A 14,313-nucleotide genomic window follows, 5' to 3' on the forward strand; every position below is an offset into this window, starting at 1 on the left:
AGCATAAATTGTACCTTTTTAAAAACTTGTTGGTGGAGAGGAGAAGGCTCTTTGTCATCATCAGCCATGAAGCATAGAAGTAGTTCTTGTAGGCTTCAGTTTCTTCTGGTTGATACACTTCATCATCTGTTTCCCATACTTCCATGTTTGGAGTTTCCATGACCATGAAAGCTTTGTGTTTTGAATGCTTCTTGATCTGCTCCGCTTTTTGAAGGTAGTATGCTTCGTCTTTAACCTTCTTAATTTTCATTTTGTAATCCTTGGCCAAATGATTTTCACCTTGACAATTGTGGCACCTGATTACTTCATTATCGTCATGGGACTTCAACTTGTTATCTTGAACCCTTGTGCTTATCCTCTGAGAATTTTAACTTTCAGAATTTGAATTCTGAGAGTTGAAGCTTTGTTGAATGTTGCTTCCTTATTGGAAGTTTCCGAAGTTCTAATGATAGTGTTGGGGTTGTTGATAACTTTGTGCTCTAAAGTTCCCAGTTGGCTTGTTCACAAACTTCTTGAAGTTTGGATTAAACTTGGTTAGGAGTGCCAAACATTCTTCATACTCCTTTTCCTTATTGATTTGAGGAGATTCCGTTGTAGTTCCAATGAAATCTTGACGATTAGCCATGTACCCATTTGCAATCTGAAGAGGTTGTTGAGTTGACATGTATAGATTTTGGTTGTACTGTTGAGGAATACTCGAACTTTGATAAGGATATGTTCCATATCCTTGGTTGGAAAACTGATCAGCAAAGTGGTTTGGGATTGGATTATGATGTGCAATCAAGTTTTGAGAATGATTTTCCATGGGTGCTGAATTTCCCAGGGCAAGTACTTGATTACCAAAAGGAGTTGCTTGAGCTAGCTTGTTGACTTTCGGCTCATGTTGTTGCAGTTCAACATACAGATCAAACAGAGACATGGTGTCTAGATTGATTGTAGTTTGCAGTATGATCATATGCACTGTATCCCATTTTGGAGATAAACTGTTCAAGAATTTCAAATTGAAATCCTCTTGCGATCTTTCTCCTTTGAGTTTCTTCATCCTGTTGACAACAATGTTGTACCTAGAGTATGCATCAAGAGAGTTTCATGAGGTAACATCTTGAAGTTGTCCATGTCTGTTAATGCAGCTTTCTTTCTGTTTGCAAGGATCTTATCAGTTCCCTCAAATTGTTTCTTGAGTGCATTCCAAACATTGAAGGGTGAACTCTTGTCTTCATCGGGAAGTTGCTCATAGATGTCATGAGGAATTCCAGATAACAGCTCTTGCATTGCCTTAGCCTCAAACCTCTTGATTTTTTTGTCACGAAGTTGACAACAGAGAAAACAGATCCAAAGATAACTTTGGAGGTTTCAGGAGAGACATCAGCTTCAGGAACTCTGATGTCCTTCAAAAATTCTGGAGTATGTTTCCCAATGGAGATGAAATTCCAGATGTCAAAATCATTACCTTCCAGGTACTACTTGATGCGATCTGCCCAAGAAGTGTATTCACTAGGCACAAGGATAGGTGCACGATTTCCTGCTCCAAGACTATTTGCAACTGAGACTGAATAGAGAACATTTTGGTTTTGATTCACACTTGCCATTGAGAACAGGTGATACTAGTTTGAAAATTTAAAAAAATTTGTGAAAAGTTTTATAACTCTCAAATTCGATCACTCGAGCTCTGATACCAACTAAAGAAATGAGAAAAAATTCAGTAAACCTCGACTAGAGTAGTCCAAGTGTTGAAAATACTGAAACAAAGTTTCAGAATCGTCAAGTGGCAAGTAATGTGGAAAATAAAGAGTTGTGAGTCACCAAGTTAATGATAAAAACGTTTTTTATATGTTCAAGATCAATGATTCAAAAGTGTCTCCTATTCATCAAAATTCAGTTACAAGTGTTTGAATGATACACAAGCTAAAACACTCAAATGGCTCTCTGAAGACTAATCTAAACAGCAATTATGCATAATGATCTGAAATGAACAAGGAAGAGCAACTTTATAATGGATCCTAAGGGGCTTATTTTTAGGATTTGGAAAAGCCCATGACAAGGCTTGACCAATCAGGTGCTGACACGTCATCAAGACTTAGTCATCAATTGACACCTTTGCCCTACGTACTTAACGGAGAATGGATGGAATATTCCAATTTCGTTAGTATTCTGTTAGGGTTCCATCCAAGTTATGAGTGCTCATAATTCTTGAACCTTCTTGATCAACATTGAAAAAGTGATGAGCATCATGAACATCATGAGCATCATGTTGCTCAATTGTCTTCTTAGATGTCATCAACTTCCAGAAGTGTTGTAACCAAGTTGAGTTGTTACTTGAGTGTTGGACTGTGACTTGAACTTGAAGATGTACCACCACATGTTCATGATGGACCATGGACGAAATTCATGTTCCTTTGAGCATTTGGACGCGCCTTCATTATACATGATGAGTCATGTGCAATCTTGTTGAGCCATCAATGTGATCATATTGATCCATTGACTTAAGTTGAGCCACCAAGTATTCCTGTTGAGCCATCAACTCTTGTTGAGCCATAGAGTTGTGGATGAGTAACCAATGTTTCTGATGAGCCATCAATATTCCAAATGATCCACCAATATCTTGATGCTCCACATATGATCTAGATGTGCCATCTGAGATCATGACAATCCAACTAGCTTTCTTCAAGTGATCCATGTCAACAACAAGTGCTCCATGTGTACATCAACTGTTCCGTGTTCAACTTCAAGTGCTCCAACATCTGATTCTTCAAACACTTGTTGAATCTTCAGGATCTTTCCAACCTGAAACATTCTTATAATGTTTATTAAAAATGTAAATAAATACTCAACTTATTTCAAGTAACAATCACATAAAAATATTTCCAACAATACATAATACTATTTCAAAATAGAGAAAACATACTTTTCATGGTTTTATGAGAACTAAACTACATTTTAACTACTTCAGAGTACAATAATATTCACACGTTTTGTTTACAACATACTACAAAAGAAAATATAGGATTTTTTTAGGGGAAACATACTTACAATATCAAGGAACAGAAAACATATTTTAGTTACAAACATGCTTCTGAACTCACCAACTTAATTTTTGACACTCTTTTCAAAACTACTTGTATTCTTAGGAAATCAGTAGACAGGTACATCCACGGATTATTGAGAAGACGGAGCTTCATAGAGCCATGTCTTTTAACTTTTGATATACATTTTGGTGTCATATATCAATGACTTGAACACATATGTAAAAACTTATACTTTTTCAATACATGGTTGTTGTACTTTGATTACTATTATGCAGTTGTTATGATACTGTACATGACGTCCTCTGCCCCCCGAACGTTTCCGCCGTTCCGGTTTGGGGGTGTCACACCTTACATTCATTTACACTAGTGATTTACATCTTCTTTAATCTCTCAATGTAATGTAGCTTCATATCGATACCTGTTATACAAATAAACTGAGTGGGTCAGGTTGGGAAACCTGGTGAGTACATAGGGTTTTCAACCCACAATAATATAATTATTATGTTTAATCATCAATCAATCAACCCCATTACCCATCCCCATTATGTTCTTTATTCTTATGGATCTACCCTAAGAATCAGCTATCCTACATTCATTCATTTCTAAGGATTATCCTAGGGAATAGGCACAAAGTCCATCGCTACCAGGTTTTATATAACAAGTACTAAGTCCATAGCTACCGACATTAGGCACAACTGGCAATGATCTTTCATGAGGCACTAAGTCCATAGCTGCCAGGGTTTGTAGAATACATTCGGTGAACACGTAGTTCAAAAGTTAGGCACAATTGCCGATATTATCCATTAGGCACAACTGCCAGGATATTTAGAGTACATCTAGTGAATACGTCATTCACAACACCTATATGTTGCGAGCCTGATAGTGTTCCAGTGGACTGTCTAGAATAGTCTGTGGTTGTCATCTATATTCGGCTAGATGACTCAACCATCGTTTGAGTCAAGGCTTATCATTATCTTACACCTCTCATTGTCTATATCATCTTTCACCTATCACCTTCTTACATCGTGGCGCAACTGCTAATATTCATCTATATCATCTTTCATTCTTCATCATTTATCTACCCATGTTTTACCCAACATATTTGTAGATATAAAATAAATATACAGTTTAGATATGAAAAAAAGGTTTAGATCTTTCATCCTACATAAATCTATAAAATACTTATACAGTTTAGATCTAAAAACAAAGTTTAGATCTTTCATCCAACATAGATCTATAAAATACTTATGCAGTTTAGATTTGAAAAAAAAGAAGTTTAGATCTTTCATCCAACATAGATCTCAAGTAAACAGATAATATGCACACATAACACGTAATTTATATAAATACTCCATATCTATGTGTAAGATGAAAGTAACTATGTACTCACTTGATAAGGTGGTGATTCCAACTTAGACAACGCTCGCTTCGACAAAACCGAGAGGTTAGCTTGAAAACCGGACTCTACGGGGGTAGAGTTCTGAGCCAAAAAACTCTTTTTTTTATAGGAGCCTTCGGGCGCTCTGGAGCTTTCTTCTAGTGCAAGGGAAGTTTCCTAGTGTAACACCCATAAATTTCACGCCAAGTTTAAACTTTTTCAAACATACATAAAAATCAAATGAAATTTGTTTACAAAAATGTTTCCAAATCATTATCCATCAGAGTGTCCCAAAATCATATCATAAGGATGAGGAGCGGTACGGTCACGCCTTCGCTTTGCCATGAACTCCTGAAGTACCTGAAACAATAAATTGAAACTATAAGCCTGAGGGCTTAGTGAGCTACCCCCTAAAATACCAATACCACACTGACAAAACCATATCAGTAATAATCAATCAATCAACATGCATACTGGGCCATCGGCCTGACTGGACCGCCCTACAAGGCCTACAATCTATCTAGATCTATCCCGAGCCTTCGGCATAACTAGTCCGCCACGTGGGCCTACAGTCTCCTCGGACCGCTCATAGGGTATGTTAGCCTTCAGCACAAAGTAGGACTGCCTCAACCCAACCAACAAGCAACTAACCATGTGCGCATAACTATCATATATTGGCATACACAAACATCAAACATATCTATCTCACTGATCATCAATCATAGAATTCACTCATAACTAGAGCACCGACCTAGCAGGTCACTAACATATCAATCCCTACAGATCATAAGAGCATAACATACTGTCTACCCTGATTCTGATCTAACATATCATAACCACATGTAGCATACCATAACAATAAAAACTAAAGGGTCGGCCTTGGTGCCGTAGACCCTATCGATATAGTGAGGATAACTCACCTCGCAGATGTTGACTCGAAAGGTAACTCCAACTCTCGGATCACTTGACACAGGCTCCACCACCTATTATCATAGTACAACATACTCATAAGTCCTTAACCTTATAAGGTACTCCGTAACCCACTAGTCAACCCCTAGTCAAAGTCAAAGTCCTCAGTCAAGGTCATCAGTCCATGTTGACTTCAACTCTCCGGGTTCCTTGAAGCACATTCCAACTCGCCGAGTCACCGGGGTGGCTCGTCGAGTTCCTTCGATTCTCAATCAAAATTTAAGGCCACCTGTCGAGTTTCCTCCTTGCAACTCGACGGATGCACACGCAGACATATCCTGGAGAAAACGCATCCAACTCACCGAGTTGTTCTTCAACTCGTCGAGTCTATGGCAAATCTTCATCAGACTTGATGAGTTGTTCATCCAACTCGTCGAGTTCACGACCATCTTCATGTGACTCGTCGAGTCAACCTTGCGACTCGCCGAGTCCATTCAGTCCTTTTTCCATACAGACTTGTTTTGAGCCATGCAGCGGCTCCAAGTCACAGATCCAAGCTTCTAGGGCATGCTTATCACGTAAAGTTGCAAACTTTACATGCATGCATGGCTATAAAGGCTCTAAATGCCCATTTTAAGTTCTTAATGGAGCTTCATGCTCAAGAGGGACCTTAATCATGACCAAAAATGTAACTTTATGCTTCTAGAATCCAAGGAGGGTCCAGATCTGAAGTTACAACCTCAGATCTAGCCCAAAGCTCCTCTTTCCAACTTAATCTCCCACAAAAACCCTAAAAGTCAACCAATAGAAGAGATCCACAAGGAAAAAGGCGATTTGGGTACCTCAAGAAGATGATAACTGAGATAAGTGTTGATCACCACACTCTACTTGCCCCAATCTCCTTCTCCTTCAAGCCTTCTCCCTCCAAGATCCTCTTTTCAAGCTTCAAACACACATGTATTAGGGTTCTCACGGACTCTCTAGAACTGTAAAGAGGCCCAAGGGAGGCTAAGGTTCCTTTAAATAGGGTGCAAAACCTCGGGATTTAGGGTTTCATTTGCCATCTCCTACTCGCCGAGTCCCAATATAGACTTGTCGAGTAGGCCACTTAACTTGCGATCCCACCCCGCTGCTACTCGGCGAGTAGGGCCTAGCCCAATAAATATTATTTAAAACAATACCTGAGAATCGGGGCATTACACCTACGCTGGGGGGGGTGTTTGGGAGGTTTAGAGAGAGAAAGAGAGAGAGAGAGAGAGAGAGAGAGAGAGAGAGAGAGAGAGAGAGAGAGAGAGAGAGAGAGTAGAGAGAAGAAGAATGGGTTTTGGTGTGAAAAATGAAGGAACTCTCGGGTGGTATTTATAGGCTGGAAAAGTGGTGAACTTGAAACATCCCAAAATACAACCCAAAAATTTTTGTTTTAGCATTACTAAAAACCACAAGATCAAGTGTTATATAATAAAACCATGAATCATATGTCTCAAAAGCCATAGCAAATGTAAAAAATCAAAACTGAAGTCAATATCATATCAAAATATCTAAATGAAACTCCCAGGATAAAACTGTAACTGTGGTGTGTGCCATGCCATCATCCCGAGCTCTTCCCCTTGCTGGCGGAAGTACCTGAAACCAAAACTAAAACTATAAGCACAAAGCTTAGTGAGCTCCCCCAAACTACCACTTACCATACAATAACATATAAAGCAACTACTGGGCCTTGCCCACTGCATCAGACCGAAGTTCGGAACTAACCAGGGCCTTGCCCTGTGCATCGGACCAAAGTACGGAACTGCATCAGACCGAAGTCCGAAAACTAACCAGGGCCTTGCCCTCTGCATCGGACCGAAGTCCGGAAACTGCATCAGACCGAAGTCCGGAAACTAACTGAACATAGCATAGCATAATCATAACTACTAGCATAAACACATATACTGTATACTGTGTCGGAACGAAGTCCGGGACACATAACACAAAGACATGATTGAATCACAAAGACATCAAGCACACTGAACTACTGCATCAGACCGAAGTCCGGAACTACTACTAACTAAATGGGTCGGCATTGTGGCCGTAGACATGTTCCTACTGAAAGGAAACTCACCTCGTAACGCTGGCTGCTGAGATGCTAAATTTGAAACTGGCTGACTGCTACTCTGGAACTCCCCGACTACAAATTCCATAGACACTAAATCAGATACTGATAACTGTTCTCAGGGTAAAATGACTAATTTACCCCTGGTCGAAGCCAACCTCCTGGTCAAAGTCAATTGTCAGTTGACCGAACTCGCCGAGTCTCTAACACCTTTTCTAATTCTCTACTCGCTTCAACTCGTCGAGTTTGGCAACAACTTGACGAGTTCTTCCTCCAAAATAACGTCGAATCAACTTCATCCGACGCGTCGAGTTGTATGAACAACTCGTCGAGTTCTCATTCATCATAAGAACACGTCTAGATTGTGACTCGTCGAGTTGTATGAACAACTCGTCGAGTCTGTTCTTGAGGCAAGGAGATTGCCTTGGACTCGCCGAGTCATGGCGTAGACTCGCCGAGTCCCTCTACACTCAGATCCATGCCTTAACTCACTGAGTCTTTACTCCACTCACTAAACATACTTGCTACTACTGAATAGGGAATCTAAGACTCGCAACCCGACTCGCCGAGTCAGAAGAACGACTCGTCGACTCCTTTGCATGCAGTTTCTATTCAGTCGATTCTAATCAGTTTTAGTGCATCCAATTCATAGATCTGGGTTTTTGGGACTATCTGAACACGTAAAGTTGCTATCTTTACGTGTATCTATGATGCAATGAAGCAATAACACTCAAACTTGGCTATTATGGGGGTTACTTGACTAGAACAACGCCATGGCTGCCAAAAGATGGCCTTCTTAAGCTCCTGGAACTCAAAAGAGGCTAGATCCGAGGTATGGCTTAATTACAAAGCTTCATCGTTAGGTATTTGGGGTTTTTGAGCTCAAAACCATCAATTTGGGGACAAACTAGATCTAGCAATACAATAACCAAGATGAAAGCTTTATTACCAGAAAGGATGGCCAAAGAGGAGTATAATCTGGATCTACTTCTTCTTCCTTGAGTTCTTCTACCTTCTCCTCCTTCTTCTTGCTCAAGAATGCACCAAGATTCCTTCACAAGGGCAAAGATCACTCACACACACTTCAAGGAGGCTAGGGTTTCGGGAATAAGTCTCTGAGAGGTGAAGGAAGCTGGGGTGGGAGGATATAATGACATTTAAATAGGGTACAAACCTTGGGATTTAGGGTTTCATCCAGATTGGCAGACACGCCGAGTCCAAGAATATAGACTCGTCGAGTCGCCGACTAAACTTGCATGCAAAATCCGTCTCTACTCGACGAGTCGGGCTACAGACACGTCGAGTTCCTCTTAAGAAAGGAAAAATTACTATATTTAATTTACATACCATAAATGGGGCATTACAGAACTCGTCGAGTTTCTGGTCCAACTCGTTGATTTGGTGCCACATGTTGTCATTTGGTGGGGAGAAAGCAAGGGCTCAAATCGCGCCACGTCACCCACTTCGCATCAGCATCTTTCCGACTTTTAAACCCTGTAAATTTCGCATACAAGCTCCGTTTTCGACGTTTTTTATATCCACGCGTAGTTAGAGACTTACTCTACAACTTTCATTTACATTCTGTCGGCTAATTTTGACTTTATTTTTAAAGTTATATTTTTAACAGGACTGGACAGGAAAAGTCCGTTAAGAATTCATAACTTTGTCATCCGATGTTCGTTTTCGTATGTCTTTTTATCGTTGAGCTCCTATTAATGAGATCTTCAATTCTCGTTTAGGTTGTGTCGGCTAAAAATTGATGGATCTAAAATTCGAACTCCGGGCTGCATACTGTTGTGCCAAATCTTACAAAATTCATAACTTCATCATACGAAGTCAGATTTGAACGTTCTTTTTATACACGCTCTCGGTTTAACGTATACTACGATTTTCGTTTAGATCGCTAAGGCTAAAAAACACTTTATCGTGAACTCACTTTTTATGTCACACAACGTCGTGCTGGTTTTGTCCCGAAACATCGACATGTCAAAACTTCTTCGTTATAAGTCGGATTTCAACGTTCTTTATATTCGGAAATCCTTGTCACGACCACTACAACTTTCTTCATAGATATCTGGTTTATCTATATTTTTATTTTTGACGCTTAGTTTCATTCTTAATTTATTATATCTTATAAATAAGTATAATGCACGTAAAATCATGTAATCCACATAATATTCAAGTGATTCCTCTTTATTACTTCAAAGTCAGTTATAATTGTTGACCCTAACTATTACATCATCACATTAATGCTTAGCCTAGAAACACGGACGCTACAACTAGGGTTTAAGGTCATTGAATATGAGGGTGGTGGCTGAGTATGGGGAGGCCTTGAAGGAGTTAGAGCCTTTAAATTGGGCTCATAACACTATAATTAGGGTTTAAGTCCTGTGCTCCTATGCCCTGTGTAGCTATCTCTATCCCAATGTAGATCTTAAATCCCTCGATGAAATCTTTCACCTACGCCTAGTGTAGGAGGCCATCCTACATCCAACGTAGGGCACAAAAATGAATATATTCCAAAAATTAAATATTAATAGCATACTTGAGGACACATGTGTTACAAAAGAAACTAGTACTCTTTATTAGTGTACCTAATGTTTGTGCTTATGTGAAATTGAAAAATGATAAGAGTGTGATATAAATTCATACTAAATGTTTTGAAGTATAAATGTTGATTATGAGAAATTATTTATACTATGCATTTTGGATCTTACTAGTTATGACTGTAAATTAAGTATTAGTGTCTAGAATTTTGTGATATCCCGAAATAGGATAAGGGACGACTCTACTGGGAACATGTATACTTCATGAGGTAGATTTTGAGGTATACCTTCATTAGTTTATTTTTTTCCTATTACGGTAAAGTTGATAAGGAATTAGTTTTATGACGACCTATAAAGTGTTGATCGATACATAACCGAAGGACTATATATGAAAATATTTATGTGATATGGGGAGGTTCGTAAGGTTTAATTACATTATGATTTGATCATATATTGTGTTTAAATCGTATAACTCATTAGGAAATTTTGCCTGACTTGTGTTATATTTAATGAAATGTATTCTAGGATATATTTAATGAAATGTATTAGGATAGGGTGCAAATAATTAGCGAGTACGAAAATTAGTAGCATAGAGTATTCGCAAAGCCGGGAACTGGTGTTGACTGTTGAAGCAGTAAAATCAATGGTGTATTTTTGGTTAAAATGTAGGGGTAAACAAGAAATGTGCACTTGGGAAGAATGGTCAACATATCTGTTTGGGTGATGTCTTTAATTTTCGTTTGTCGTTCCGTTGTATTTACTTTAGTTTGAATAATGTTTCCGTCTGTTGGTTTGCTCCTTCACTAGTTTCTTGCTAGTCGTTGGTTCTTTTTATAAAAAGTTGTCGTTTCAAAAAAAAAAAAAAAAGCAAGCCTTGAAGGGAGTGGACATAATTGTCATTTTCTATATGTAATTGATGCTTTACTATGGTATATGCTATCATTTGTACACCGAGTACCTTTTTGAATCAAAAGTAAATTGGCTTGGTTTTTATGAAACCATGTTTTAATGATCAAGATCTAAACTTCAAAATGTTTTTCAGTTTTTAAAACCATAATATAGATAGATGTCAGTATGTAAAAATGATGTGTGTTAAAGGTAGACTATTAGGGTCATAGCTTAAACAAATTAAGTTTGAATATTCTCAAGCTTAAACTAAGCGCGACACTTATATATATATATATATATATATATATATATATATATATATATATATATATATATATATATATATATATATATATATATATATATATATATATATATATATATATATACAGAGAGAGAGAGAGAGAGTTACATTCATATGAGACGGCCTAATTTTATGAGACCGTGACACATATTTTTTTATTTTTTTTATTATTTTAGTTAATTCAAGTTCCGAAAATAATATTTAAAAAAAGAAGTTTTGGATTTTTCCATTTATTTTGCATTTTAAAATTATTTTTTAGAATATGTACACTGTAATATTCTATTAGAATATTTCACGTATTTTTAAAAAAAAATGGATTTATTTTATTTTTTTAGTTAATTCAAGTTCTGAAAATAATATTTAAAATAAGAATTTTTAGATTTTTCCATTTATTTTGCATTTTAAAATTATTTTTTAGAATATTTCAGTGTAATATTCTATTAGAATATTTCACGTATTTTTCAAAAAAAAAACGGGATTTATTTATTTATTTTTTATTTTATTTATTTTTTATTTATTATTTTTATTATTTTTTATTTTTTTAGTTAATTCAAGTTCCGAAAATAATATTTAAAAAAAGAATTTTTGGATTTTTCCATTTATTTTGCATTTTAAAATTATTTTTAGATTTGGTCTCCATTTATTTTGCATTTTCAAATGTTTCTCACATTTATTGTGTGCTAGAATGCACCAATAAAAATTGAGTAAACATTAAATGTATATTAATTGATATCCATATTTATAATTCCTTTTTATGAAAACTAATTTAATTCGTCATTAATGTCAATAATAATATTCTTTCAGAATGAATTCATATATAAAATAATAAGAGTGTATTCTAGGAGAACGAGAGTATATTTTACTAGAATAGACCCTCATTCATCATATTTCATACAATTTTATTATATTTTAAGTGAGTGAGTCCTGAAATAATGTTATTGTTGACATAAAAACATATATACGAATTCATTCTGAAAGAATGTTATTGCTGACATTAATGACGAATTTAATTAATTTCCATAAAGAGAAAATTATAATTATGGATATCATTTAATAAATACAATTATGGAAACCATTTAATATCTATCATTATTTAATTAAATAATAATATAATTTTACTAAATTCATATTGGTGCAATCTAGCACACAATAAATATAAAAAACACTTTAACTTAGCCTTATATATATATATATATATATATATATATATATATATATATATATATATATATATATATATATATATATATATATATATATATATAGCCCTAGGGTTATTCTATTCAAAGTACTTATTGTGTTATTGTATGCATAAATATGAGCCAATCAATTTTATTTAATTTAAAAAAGTTATTAATATATATTATTGAATTAAATATAATTGAAAAATATCATCTTAATTAATTACAAGGGTAATTTAGTCAAATAATATATATTTAATAAAGAAAAATTGCATTTTTTAAGGGATCATAAATTTTATTAATTTTAAAAATCCGATTTTACGAATTATAATTCTTTTAATTCGGACATTCTGACAGAATATATTTATAAGTATATTCAAAAATAAAAATATTCTTGAACCATAAATAATATAAATATTCTTGAATCTACTTCTTGATCATGAATTTAGAAACTTTTTGTAGAATAACAAATTCTACTTGAACAATCAATTGAAGAATAAAAACAAAAAATACATTATTTCTTAGAGAATACGGGTAACAATTGTTAAGAATTATATTTATTGTTAAAGAATAAACTAAAAAAAAACTTTCAAAACGGGAAAGAAAACATCAAAATCCAACAACGACTAAAACATTCTAAAATAATGTTGCTTAGAATCACTTTCACTTTTATGGTCCGTTCTTCAAACATCAACTTCTGTGATTCCAACAGAATTGGAATTCTTGATTCAATTCCAACAGAATTAGAATTCGTGATTCCATTCCAATAGAATTGGAATCTCACCAATATCATCCATTGAATCATCTACATAAACATAATTGATACCTTTTCAGAATTCAACATTGTCAAGATCCTGCACTGTCCACATAAATGAAGTGTTAAATCAGAAAAAAAAAGAATAAATTGAAATATGAATCAATTCATAAAATGCAGCCAAAATCAAGTTAAAATCAAAACAAATCCTATAATTATACACTAAAAATCTCGTCAAAATCAAATCGAATCTGAGGCAATCATGAAAATAGAAATCAAGAAATCAGACTTTCTTTCCCCTTCTTTCTTCATTCCGATTGAATATCAGCTAAGAAAAATTCTAATTAATCAAAAAACATGGGAGAACAGAAGCGAAGGATTAGAAACTTACGAATCAATGAGGGTGAAATCAAAATGTCGATGCTTTTGAAGGGTTTTGCAAAGAAGAGAACCTGCTACGTCGCCACCAATAACCACCAATGTCTTCTTTTTCTTATCGACTCCAAGTTCTGCCATTACTATACACACTTCACTACTATAGATCGATAACAAATTACAGAGTGCAAAACCCTAGACCGCGCTTCAAATCAAAACCCAGCCAATCAGTATATTAAGAGGTGAATTTGATCAAGATTGAAATCAAGAAAAGGCAGAAGAAAAAGGTAGTTAAAAAACGATGCTCGATTGAAGGACACACTGATTGGCTGGATCGAAGGACGGTGATTGGCTGCGCATCGCTTTAACCAGGATTTATGTTTGACTTCGACTTTGGAACTATGTGCGGGTGTGTGTGTGTATCGTTACTCTTAAAAGAGGATAAATTAGGTTAAAATCAACTAGCATAATTATAGGAAAGTTTATGGGGAAGTTGTTTATAAAATTACCTAATCACCATTATTTATTTATTTAATTATTTATTTATATTTTAAATTTTGATTGGTCGACATTTATGCATACAATAACACAACAAATACTTTAAACATTTGAACCTAGCTCTCTCTTTCTCCCTCTCTCTCTCTCTCTCTCTATATATATATATATATATATATATATATATATATATATATATATATATATATATATATATATATAGGACTATTAGGGTCATAGCTTAAACAAATTAAGTTTGAATCGTCTATACTCAAGCTTAAACTAAGTGCGACTGTAGCACCCGGTTCCTGGTACGTAAATGTTATTTGATGTATTTCCTTTCTTTTAGCCTTGGACTCGGCGAG

Source organism: Lactuca sativa, chromosome 8 (assembly GCF_002870075.4).
Source record: "Lactuca sativa cultivar Salinas chromosome 8, Lsat_Salinas_v11, whole genome shotgun sequence".
Classification (NCBI taxonomy): domain Eukaryota; kingdom Viridiplantae; phylum Streptophyta; class Magnoliopsida; order Asterales; family Asteraceae; genus Lactuca; species Lactuca sativa.